Here is an 11,760-nt window from a genome sequence, read left to right as displayed (position 1 = left end):
GAGATAAGCGCGAGTAGCAAAGACGTTTCAACACGGCTTTAAAATCCTTTTGAACTCAAAAAGCTGTGGCAGAGATCTGCCGGTGTTTCAGTTTAAACAGCGACCCTGTTAACTGGAGACTCTCAGCCGGATGCATCCCTCATAAACGTCTTTAGACGATTATTAAATATCTGATGAGGATATTTTGAAATCTTAATAAAAACTAAACTAGTTTGCATTCCCAGGAACTCCCTCTGTGTTTCAACAGCTGTGTAAACTCCACAAACACTGACACGTTCAGCTGAAGGTCTCCAGTTTACAGGGTCACTTTTAAAACCGGAACACCGGGTGAGACGCATTCATGTTGGGGCTGAGAGAAGACTACTGTTACAAGCTGCTAAATCAAGAGAATCACAGCTTCTTCTTTTGAAAAGTACTCACACATACAAAAAAGATAGAACAAATAAAAACTAGTGAAAGAAAGAGAAATCAAGTGAATCACAGATGGACAAACAATGACTGGGAATGTTTTTTGGAAAAATGTGACCAAAAAAAAATAATTTGAAAAAAATGTTGAAATTTTTTTTTGGAAAAAAAAGTTTTGAGAAAAAAGTTTTGAAAAAAAAGTTTTGAAAAAAAAGTTTTGAAAAAAAAGTTTTGAAAAAAAAGTTTTGAAAAAAAAGTTTTGAAAAAAAAGTTTTGAAAAAAAAGTTTTGAAAAAAAAGTTTTGAAAAAAAAGTTTTGAAATTTTTTTTTGAAAGAAATTAATTTGACAATTTTTTTTGGGGAAAAAAAAAAAGACAAAAAAAATCACATATGGAAAAAACAATGACTGTGAATGGTTTTTGGAAAATTTTGAAAAAAAAAAATTTTTGAAAAAAAAATTTTTGACAAAAGAAAATTTGAAAAAAAAATGGACAAAAAAAAATTTGGAAAATGTTTTTTTTTTTAAAGTTAAAACTAATTTTAAAGAAAAAAAAATTTGAATTTTTTTTTGGGCGAAAACAAAATGAAAAAAAAAAATGCCAAAAAAGTTGACCCGTTGAATCCCAGCTTCTTCTTTTGAAAATTAAACACACATACAAAAAAGATAGAACAAATAAAAACTAATGAAAGAAAGAGAAATCAAGTGAATCACAGATGTGTGTGATGTTATTGTGGACGACGGGAGGAATAAAAACACTGCGGTTAATGTACCAATCAACATTGCAGGCCCTGCCCACCGAAAGTCCTGGGACCTTTGAAAAGTACTACCCCCCTGAACTTAATTTAGACCCTGGGTCCACCGGTTGAAACACACGTAGTTCATTCATTGGACTCCCAGGTTTGGTGTTAAACGGTAAGGACAGTCATGTGATGTAGTATAAATAGCAAAAAGGCCAGCAGGGGGAATTCACTTGAGGAAGCATCATTTGGCAGCACTATCTGCTCCTTCCAAACTCCAGTTCACAAAGTATATTGCATTAATTATAAACAAAAAGTTTTAAAGCTCCGATCACTCTTCCCCCCCCTGTCCGACGCCCCTGCCCTGAGAGTCTGATATAAGAGCTGACTGGACAGGATGGATGGGTGGAACAAACATAGAACTTTCACCAAGGAGACTGATGTTTGTGTCTCATTGCTCAATCAGAAGTTACATGCAGAGTGTGCACAGGGTTGTAGCTGCTCCGCCTCCTTGGCAGGAAGCTGATCAGAGTTAGCATTTCCAATCCATTATGGGTGACATCACTGAGAGCTTGTCATGTTTTGTAGAGTCTTCTTTTGTGTGTATAAAAACAGACTCATGTGTTTTTACATGCTTAATGATCAGCAGACAAAGAAAGATGAAATCAATGTCAGGTCAACGGCGAACCGCCAAAAACAAACACACGCAAACATCGCTGGGTGTTCTTGTTCGGGTGACCACTCTGGGGAAACTCTTTATCAACAACAGCAGTGTGGAGGACATGAACCAGCTGTGTGTGCATGTTTGTGTGTGTCACTTTGTGTGTGTGTGTGTGTTATGGCCTCGTTCTGTTATCTGTGCAAGGCGGGCAGGAAGTGAAGGTCCCGTCTGGGAAGAACTCAAGAACTTAACCTAAAGAGAGAGGGACAAGAGAGGAGGTGGAGCGAGCTGTGAGGAGGTTTGAGACTTGGGGAAGTGAAACAATATCCAAGATGTGTTCAACAAGGAAAGAATATTAATCTCAGGAGACAGAGAGGGGAGGGGAAAGAGGAGATACCGGGTGTTGAAGTGCGACAGATAAAAGTCAGACGGAAAAACACAGAGACAGGAAGATTATCAGAGTGTTTGTGCTGACATAAAACAAATGGACGTGTGAGCTTTCAACACAAGACCAGATACTAAATGTTAAGCTCTCCTGCACAATGAAACAATGACAGATAGACTCCTGGAGAGTTCAACACTGCTTTTGATGATACAAATCTGGAACATTGTGGCTTGATGATTCCTAAACGTGGTTGTTTTGATTATAAAGACTCTTACTGGAAGGGTCCTCCATGGGTCGCCACCTTAACGTGGTGGAGGGGTTTGAGTGCCTTAATGAGGCAATTGCCCCTGGTAGGCTCTCCCAAAGCAAACAGGTCCTAGGTGAGGGGACAGACAAAGTGCGGCCCAAAGACACCTGATGAAGAAAAGGAACAGGACTAAGTGTACCCTGTCCGGAGGGCCACCGGAGCCTCACCCTGGAGCCAGGCCTGCGGTTGGGGCCCGCAGGCGAGCGCCTGGTGGCCGGGCCTTCAACCATGGGGCCCAGTCAGGCTCAGCTCGAATGGGCTACATGGATCCATGGCGGAGGGGAGTCTTTGCTCCAGGCGGAGGAGTTTAAGTATATCGGGGTCTTGTTCACGAGTGAGGGGAAAAGGGAGCGGGAGATTGACAGACGGGCGCTGTGTCGGTCTGTCGTGGTGAAGAGAGAGCTGAACCAGAAGGCAAAGCTCTCAATTTACCGGTCAATCTACGTTCCGACCCTCACCTATGGTCACGAGCTGTGGGTAGTGACCGAAAGAACAAGATCGCGAATACAGGCGGCCGAAATGAGCTTTCTCCGCAGGGTGTCTGGGCTCAGCCTTAGAGGTAGGGTCAGGAGCTCAGACATCCGGGAGAGGCTCAAAGTAGAGCCGCTGCTCCTCCGGATCGAGAGGAGCCAGATGAGGTGGTTCGGGCATCTGGTAAGGATGCCTCCCGGACGTCTCCCTGGGGAGGTGTTTCGGGCATGTCCGACTGGGAGGAGGCCACGGGGAAGGCCCAGGACACGCTGGCGAGACTATGTCTCTCAGCTGGCCTGGGAGAGCCTCAGTATCCTCCCAGAAGAGCTGGTGGAAGTGGCCGGGGAGAGGAGTGTCTGGGCTTCCCTGCTGAGGCTGCTGCCCCCGCGACCCGGACCCAGATAAGCGGGAGAAGATGGATGGATCGATGGACTTACTGGGAGGTAGAATGAATAATTAAAGGGTCACTCAATTATCTCTGAACAAGGGCGAGGACTTGAGACGTATTTGGACTTGTTCATTTTAATGGTCCTTTTTGTGCGTTTGAGTTTGAAGAGCTAAATCTCAACCTTATCAAAGACCATATCAAACATTGCCGCCATCCCAAAGAAGCATTTCCAATATGGCGATCGCAGACGATAGGCTTCAAGCCTTTCTATCGCCGGGACTTCAAATCAGGACTTTTTTGTTGCTGCCCTGCCCATTGCGTCAACATGCAGCCCACCCACAACCCTTGTTAGATTAAACTAAACACCAGAAGGTTTGTGGCATTGAGAGAAATAATCAACGAATGGTCCAAACACTCCTCCTGGAAAATAACCACTTAGACAGGAGGGGAACTTTCACCAGTAAAAGCTTGTCTTGAGGTTTAACTCTGAAAGTCTTATTCCTGCTTCCTTTCTCAAACTCCAGTCATGATCTGTGTTTTGGTCTTCCTCTCATTTCTGCCCAAACTGCAGAACAGAGTTAATGCACGAACATTATCTGAGGTCTGCTGTTTCTATTTTTGGCTCCAGAGCTCCCAGAGGACAACCCAAACAGCCTCCCATTTCCCTTTTTTTCCCTGCATGGCCCTTCTCCCTCCCCTCAAGAGACCAGGCTTCCCTGCGACCAGGCCGGGCATCTAAACCAGGATTTACTACACCGGCAGAGTGCTTTGACTACGGGGTACATCACCAACGCAATCGTCAAACAGTTTCAACATGGAACAAATCTAATCACGATGAAGTCCTTTTCTGAATCTCTCAGACTTCTTATCTTTGTCCACCAGTTATTTCCAACCACTTCTCTTCAGATGCTTTCTCCTACACTCCCCATTTTCACCATTTGTCTTGGCTTGCATCGTGTTTTCTGAGATAAGCTAACGGTTCTGTAATCGGTTGAATGCGTCATCACCAATTCTGGGTTGTGGCAACTTGCTGGAAAGTTCTCAAGACAAGCAACTCAGCTTTTATTTCTACAAGTACTTGGATATTGTACCAGAACAAATATGGCAATACTGTAGTGAACAAGTCTGTGTTTCATTTGAAATCTTAGGTAGAACTACATTGTATTAGCTCAAAATGAAGTCTAAGTACTCTAATTTCTGCATTTGGATGAGACGTTTGATACACATCATAATCTGCTAATTCTGTTACTCATAGGATGTACCCAAAATCATCCCAACAATTAAAGGACATAGAGTTACGTACAATACTGTAAAATGAAGAGGGGTACCAAGATAAAGCCACTTCAAGCTGAGACACTTGGGTAAAGAAAAGTTATGCCTAAAGTATATTGGAGTAAATCTACTGAGTTATATTCTAATATTGATATTCCCAAACCTCTGGTACAAAAATGTCAAATTTAGCCTCAAAATCAATGTTAGAATCAAGGTTTTGTGAATAATTGGCACCAAAGTGACATCATATTCTTGAGATAATGCAGTATTTTAAATTATTTGATAATGGGGCGCCATTGGCATAGCGGTCTAAGCCCGTGCCCCATATACAGAGGCTATAGCACTTGTTGCAGAGGTTGCAGGTTCGATTCCAGCCTTGACCATTTCCTGCATGTCCTCCCCCACTCTCTACTCCCCACATTCCCTGTCTCCCTTCAGCTGTCCTATCCATTAAAGGCAAAATGCCCCAAAAATATAACTAAAAATTTGGATGAGACTACTGATACCCACTTATCTGTAGGCTAAAGGCTGATTTATACTTCTGCGTTGAATCAACGGCGTACCCTACGCCGGGGGTCCGCGTAGCTCCCGTACCTACGCCGAGGCCTACGCACGTAGCTGACGTGCACCTCCTCCAAAATGTAACTCCCCGTAGAGCCGACGCGGACCGCAAGCTCTGTGACTGGTCCGCTCGGCGGCTTTGTCTTTCCAGCATTTACAGCACTTCCGGGATCCCGGAAATCGGCCGCACATCGGCCGTGTATTTCATCTCCTCCTCTTTATTCTTCATGTAATCATGTCTGTATGATAAACAGCAACATGTATCAGCTGTAGATTAACATAACACGCTCTGAAACTCTGTGGAAAAGTAAACAGAGATCGTAGCGGGACCGGAAGCAGGCGACCGGCTATCAGAGAGACCACACTGCCCTCAAGCGTTTCGGCGGAGAATTGCTGCGCGACACAGACACATCGACGCACAAGTATGTGGGGCTCATGTCCGCGTCAGCCCCTGCTGTGTAGGGGAGACGCAGAAGTATAAATCAGCCTTTAATGTTTAGCCTAAAGCTACATAACTAGCCCTCTATTGGCTTAAACAGAAGCAAGCATCATTTAGCTAGCTAGCTTACTTTGACGACTGGGATACATAGCTTATAAGTTTTAGTAAACCAATAAGATAACTACAGAGCTTTAAACGGGCTGGTAGGCTAATTTAGTTTTCTCTAAAAAGAGCTATGCTAGCTGTGTCCCAGGTGTATTCAGATAAGCTAAGCTAAGGTAGCCTACTTCTTTTTTTTATGTTATATTTTTGGGGTTTTTACACCTTTATTTATAGAGGACAGGACAGTGGATAGCGACAGGCTGGAATTGAACCCCGGCCACCCGCTATATGAGTGCCTTAAGTCTGCACCCAAGCTAGCCTACTTCTGGTTGAGTAGCATTCATTTTCAATCCTCAGTTTGGCATAAAGTAGTGAGTTATTTCAGAGGAATGTTTAAAGCTCAGATTGCTCTTGTTCTCCTTCAGCCAGATTTAATAACCTGATTTTTAAAGACTTGATGCTAACACAGAGGTTTCAGAGTTAGCTGTACACACCATGTTTTCCACTATTGTTGCTAACGCTGTTTTCAAAGGAGATTAAAGAAAACATGCATGAAATTCTTTAGCATAACCCTCGTATATTATCCTACCGACGCAGGAGATGCTATCAATCATAAAGGTCGCTCAGATAAATCTGTTTTATGATTCTCTGCAAGCTTTGCCTCGAGTTTCCATGAAACCAAAATATGTTTCAGGGCAGCTCCATGAAAGAAATAAGATTACAGAACGGTCCCTTTGGACTAGTTGCCATAACAAACAAACAGCAACCACAGCAACTTTGTGTGCTTACCAGCCACTTATGCTAGCTCTCTCTTGGACACTATCTGATGAAGTGATACGGACTCGTATGCCAAGGAAAGTCAACCCTAAAAAATGAGCAGAGAAGACGGGAAGCATGTGTGTGAGAAAGAAAGTTAACTCTCCTGTGTTTTCATCCTGATACTTTTTCATTTATTCAACAGGTGAAATGTTGGAAACACATCAAGAGACATTTTTCAGGAGGATGAAACATGCAGACTGAATTATTAACATTATAAACACATCCTGCAGAAGACAGGAGAAGTGGACCCTGAATAAATCAGTAGACGTACAACTTTTTACTGCAGAGCCTCATATCACTGCAAAAACAAAAACTCTAATTTTTAGTCAAAATGTCTTCTCCCACTTAATTTAAGATAAATTGACTGAACAAGTAACATTTGAGTGAGATAGAGGGACTTATTTTAAGACATCTTAAATATCTTGTTAAGTCAAACAATCTTGAAATGATCTTGTTTTGAGTTGTAAATTAGAAGAAACAAGGTTTATTTTACATTTCAGACATTTTTCAAGCTGAGATCTTATTTGTAGAAGACGGATAATCTTGATTTAAGACAAACACTTTACTTGCTTTAAGGAAATGCATTTTATTGGAGAATCTATCAGAAAACAGCTCCATTGAAAGAAAGAAAGACAGAAAGAAAGAAAGAAAGAAAGAAAGAAAGAAAGAAAGAAAGAAAGAGAAGTTGTTTTTTTTAAGGGTGGGTTTCAGTTTTCAGACTCTGTTTCTTCTTACTCAGATAAAAATAAACATCCTCAAACTACATGCACACAATGAAACACCTCCTTTAGAGCATAGCTGTCTTATCCTAAAAAACAACATCACTGAATATTAGTATATCCAGCTCACTATGAGAAAACATTATATCTCAAAATGCTCAAATTAAACTTTGTCATCTTATTTCAAGTACAAGATGGTCTTAAACATAGAGAAGTGCCGCTATAATACAACTCAAATTAAGGTGAATATATCTCAGATGAAGAAGTTGACATGAAATGTATTAGTGCAAAAACATTTTTTTGAGTGAAAAAATACTAATTGTTAACATTCCTGTCAAATACTGGTCAAATATTGCTTAAAATAAGTTTTCCCTGCTAATTTTAACATCACAGCTTTCTAAATATTAAGTCTTATTTTAAGAAATCTTACCAAGCAAATTTTCACTTCTTCTATTGGCAGAATTTTTTACTTATTTCAGGGTAAAAGAACCTTGAAATACGTTTTTTCTTTCTTGTTTTTGGAGGGGCATTTTTCCCAGTGTGTGAGATAATTTGAGCTTCCTCTTCCCTGAATGTATTAAAGTTTTAAACATTGTGAGAGTGTGGTTGATTCTGGGTGGCAGATTTGTCCTCCATCCTCTCCATCCTTACACTCCATTCATGTCTCTCTACATCTCTGAGTTTTCATCGTGCCTCGTTTGATGTGCGGTCAAATGACAGACCGCATCAGATAAGCGGAATAAGACGACTGACTGAGGAGGGGCCGGCTGAAGAAAGAAGCACTGAATGGATATATCAACATAGTTCATGTGGAATTTACTTCCCTTACATACAATAACGTACTGTTAAAGAAGAAGTAACATGACAAGTAAGAGATTCACTTTCTTCTTGACCTTCTTATGAACTATTTGTGAGGTTAAAACTGAACTAGGCTACATATAGAGTGTCTACAGAGTCTATATTACTGTATTGTTGAGCTAAAAATGGTTTAACTAACAAAATGTAGTTATTGGAAAAATACTCAAATAGATACCACCAGGTGCTTGTCTATGAATTTTTTTGGGGGGGCTTTTACACCTTTATTGATAGAGGAGGAGACAGTGGATAGTGTAGGGGAATGACATGTGGGAAGGGGGCCACAGGTTGGAATTGAACCCAGGCCGCCTGCTATGTGAGCGTGCAACTTAACCTAGGCTAGGTCAGCCCCCTTTGTCTATGATTTTTTAGGTTGACTAAGAAGAAATATGTAATATGGATGTACCTTATATTATCAAATGTTGCACAAAAATGTTGTATTAACCCACATGAAGTTAGGTTATAGTGAACTGGGAGGCTTCAGAGCAAGATTAGCATCAACAAAGTTGATACAGTTAACCAGTTAGCATAAAGTTGCTATTTTTTCTCACTCAGCAGATGCTAGCAACAAACATTTCTTTGGGGATATGATTTTTTTTTTAGCACTTTGCGATTGGAAGTCAATTTTTCAAGATATTTTTAGCTCTGTTTTGGTCTCCACCAACTACAAAAGAAATGTCTTTCTTATAGTAGTTTTTTTTTTAATATTTGAAGTGTTTGCTGTATGTTTTTGTTGATTGTTACTGCTCTGTTTTTTGTAAAGCACTTTGAATTGCTCTTTGTATGAATGGTGCTTTATAAATAAACTTGCCTTGCCTTTGTTCACAAGCTAGCTGGTTAGCTAACTTTGTTCCCCACTTCCCTAAGTCTCCTGTCACTGTGAGGTTTTTGTTCATTTTGCTACAGTTTGTCAATTTTTACAAATGTAGATCTTCTAATTGGATAATCTGTAAAAAATGTTGTAGTTGGTGAATTTCTTAACTAGGGTAATTTTGGGAACACCAGCTTCTAAACTTTATTTCATGGATCTTGATTTGGGAAAATTCAGGAGGTCATTGTTGTTTGTTTTCAGTGGAGAGGTTGGACCAAGCGGCAACCTCTGATCTTAAAATATGAAGCCTATGCGTAATGCTTAAAACTGCAGTTCATTGAGCGTCCACTAGAGGCTGGCTGCAGAAACACAGGAAACCACATACACACCCATTCAAAGACATGTTTACAGCCTGGTTCAAAAAACAGTTTGGGTCTGAGTAGTTCATTTCTCTATCGTCACACACTGTACGGGGGGTGAATTGTTTATACGAACTCGGACGAAGTTAGGTTGTGTTCGGCATTTCCAATATGGCACCCGCTGACGATTGGCTTCAAAACAGCACTTCAGGAACAAATGGGTGACATCACAGATACTACATCCATTTTTTATTCAGTCTATGGGTTGGACTGCAAAACACCAAATGGGCCATTTTAAACAATATGGCCACCAGGGGGGGTTGTTATGTTACCTGAAAATTTCACCAAGGAATTTGGTAGCAAGGAATGTGAAAACCTGTTTTATCCTGTCTGTGGCCTTGTCCTGTACCCCCCCTCCCATCCCCTCCCCTCCCACACTGCGGTGCCGGTCAGTCTTGAGAATGGGCTGATCTGTCAGTGACCGCTAAGTGGCCGTTTCATAAAGATAAGTGCCATTCACAAACGAAAGGGCTTGTGACTGATTCAAAGGGTTGCTTATGGCAGAGACTGTCATCACCTGGGTATAAGGAGATGTGGATGTGTACAGTAACCTGTGGTTGAACTGATTCTTCAGAGTCAACGTGGACCTCTAGGAGAGACGGAGAAACCACTTTGATGTCGCCAAGTCAAACATGGGAAAGATAGAAATAGTTGGAAGCGAAGAAGATTATGCAAAGACTGTGATGATTCATTAAAATGGTCATGTGGAAGATAATAATCCAGAGCAATGGTTCCTCATCATTTCATTTTATGAGCTCAGAAGAGACAAACATATTCATGTTACTTGAAAGATTTTCGGAGGATTTATTCAAGGCAGACTTAAGATCACATTATTTTTTGCTAGCTACCAGTGTAGAAACTTGTGCTGACTCAAGTGACATCACTTAACCCTCCTGTTATGTTTGTTTCTTAGGGACAGCAATAATGTTCCTGGGTCAACTTGACCCAAGGCCTACTTAACCCTCCTGTTATGTTTGTTTCTTAGGGACAGCAATAATGTTCCTGGGTCAACTTGACCCGGGGCCTAATTAACCCGCCTGTTATGTTTGTTTCTTAGGAACAGCAATAATGTTCCTGGGTCAACTTGACCCGAGGCCTAATTAACCCGCCTGTTATGTTTGTTTCTTAGGAACAGCAATAATGTTCCTGGGTCAACTTGACCCGGGGCATATTTAACCCTCCTGTAATGTTCGTTTCTAAGGGACAGCAATATTGATTCATGGGTCAACTTGACCCGGGGCATATTTAACCCTCCTGTAATGTTCGTTTCTAAGGGACAGCAATATTGATTCATGGGTCAACTTGACCCGGGGCATATTTAACCCTCCTGTTATGTTTGTTTCTTAGGGACAGCAATAATGTTCCTGGGTCAACTTGACCCGGGGCCTACTTAACCCTCCTGTTATGTTCGTTTCTTAGGGACAGCAATAATGTTCCTGGGTCAACTTGACCCGGGGCATATTTAACCCTCCTGTTGTGTTTGTTTCTTAGGGACAGCAATATTGTTCCTGGGTCAACTTGACCCGGGGCATATTTAATGATCCAAAAGTATTTTAGGGACAGCAATAATGTTCCTGGGTCAACTTGACCCGAGGCCTACTTAACCCTCCTGTTATGTTTGTTTCTTAGGGACAGCAATATTGTTCCTGGGTCAACTTGACCCGGGGCAAATAAAAAACGAAAATAACAGCAGGGTTCAATATGCCCCGGGTCAAGTTGACCCAGGAACCTTACTGCCGTCCCTAAGAAACAAACATAACAGGAGGGTTAAATATGCCACGGGTCAACTTGAACCAGGAACATTATTGCTGTCAATAAGAAACGAACATAACAGCAGGGCTAAATATCCCCAGGGTCAAGTTGACCCAGAAACATTATTGCTGTCCCTAAAAAAAGAACATTACAGGAAGGTTCAATATGCCCCGGGTCAACTTGACCCAGGAACATTAGTGCTGTCCCTAAGAACCAAACAGAACAGGAGGGATATGTTGTTTACACTAATTACATTGACATTCTCAGCTTTCCATTGATACCAAATTTGTCTCATTCAGCATATTCAAAATAAATTCAGGAGAGCCTGGCGCCCCCCAAAAAATGGTCTAGGTCTTTAAGGTTTAAAGCTTCTTTCACCACTTTAATCATACACCACAAAAACTGCACACAGTAGCCCAATCAGCCCTTCATCCAACACTGACCCCACTCTTTAAACTTCGTCCAAGTCGTGCAGAGTTATTGAAATTCAAAACGCCCTCTCTGTGTCTGAAGTTTGAAAATGCAATGTTATTGTTTTAAAGAGGGTAATTGCGGGGGTGTATTTAAACATGTACTGCAGCATTAATGGAGTCAGAGGGTTCATCTGGCAGGTCAAGATTCAACATCTGGACTGATTTGTCACAGTTCCAGTATAA

This window comes from Notolabrus celidotus, chromosome 23 (assembly GCF_009762535.1).
Source record: "Notolabrus celidotus isolate fNotCel1 chromosome 23, fNotCel1.pri, whole genome shotgun sequence".
NCBI classification, from domain to species: domain Eukaryota; kingdom Metazoa; phylum Chordata; class Actinopteri; order Labriformes; family Labridae; genus Notolabrus; species Notolabrus celidotus.
Note: the sequence above shows the minus strand (reverse complement) of the source record.